This window comes from Trypanosoma cruzi, assembly GCF_000209065.1.
Source record: "Trypanosoma cruzi strain CL Brener chromosome Unknown tcruzi_1047053417817, whole genome shotgun sequence".
Taxonomy (NCBI): Eukaryota; Euglenozoa; class Kinetoplastea; order Trypanosomatida; family Trypanosomatidae; genus Trypanosoma; species Trypanosoma cruzi.
In genome coordinates, this window is record NW_910784.1 from 1 (window position 1) to 1,115 (window position 1,115).

At 51.7% G+C, this 1,115-nt stretch overlaps 1 non-coding gene across 1 annotated transcript, besides 1 other annotated feature; it reads left to right on the forward strand.

Moving 5' to 3' along the window:
* Positions 1–876: 876 nt before the first annotated feature.
* Positions 877–900: a microsatellite.
* Tc00.1047053417817.10 lies at positions 900–1,001 on the forward strand. The gene has a single exon (XR_008254153.1). It is a non-coding gene; the product is annotated as a spliced leader RNA, 5' partial (transcript).
* The last annotated feature ends 114 nt before the right edge of the window (positions 1,002–1,115 follow it).

Genomic DNA, 1,115 nt, shown 5'->3' on the forward strand with positions numbered 1-1,115 from the left:
CCGGGCGGGTGACGGCATATGTGTCAGAGGAGTCCATGGACGAGGCAGACCCCTTACGCGCTGCACGGGACCGCCTCACGCAAAAACGACAAAAGTACCGTCACTGGGCACTGGCCAACGGGCTGGACTTTGAGCCATTCGTCATGCTGACCAACGGGGCAATCCACCCGGCAAGTCGGCGGTGGCTGCGGCGGATCCTGGGCAATCAGGACCACCGACTCACCATCACGAATGCGTACGATATGATAGTGGCGGACACCCTGGCGGCCATGCTGCGTGGAAACGTGCACGTGTTCAACGCAGCATGCGGCCGCGTGGGGCCGGGGTAAATACGCCCCGGGTAGGCGAGTACCCGGGCGACCCCGTGGGTAGCTGAGAGGTAATAAACACACAGAGGAAAGGGAAAATACAGAAACAGAAACTCACACAGAAGGAAACTTGCCACCACAGAAAGCAGCAGGAAAACATCCACGGAACGGAGAGAATGCAGAGGTAATCAACGGCACGGTAGGGGCACTGCGATTGCCCGAATGCGGAGAGCAGTTTTTGTTATACAAGCACAGTCGCCGTACCAAAGCCAAAGGATGCAAGAGGGGCTTCTTCTATACTTGTGGAATATGCCGCCCAAGAGGGTACAGGATGAATGTTTTTTCATTATCCCCTCCCGCCCGGGTTGGTTAGGATCTTCATTTACGTTTTTGCTTTTATTTCTTTGGCAGGTAGGGTACGTTTTTAATTTTGGTATGGGGGTTTAATTATTTTTTACTTTTTTTTGGGGGAGTGTAGAGGGGGTGTTGCTGTGGAAATGGAGGCCATGTAGTTGGTCACAGAATCGGTGCGATCAGGTCGGGGCACCATTCACGGTCGTGGGACGACAAAAAAAAAAAAAAAAAAAAAAAATTATTGATACAGTTTCTGTACTATATTGGTACGCGAAGCTTCCAACCCGCCTCTGGCGGTTATGTTTGGTCAATTTCTTTTGACCGGGGTCTACGGACCCCTTTTTTTTTTTTTTTTGTGGGTCTGTCCGCCATATCCATATACCCCTATATATATATACCCATATATATATAGCCCCGTACCCCCTCGTGGGGCTGCCCCCCCCCCCCCACATT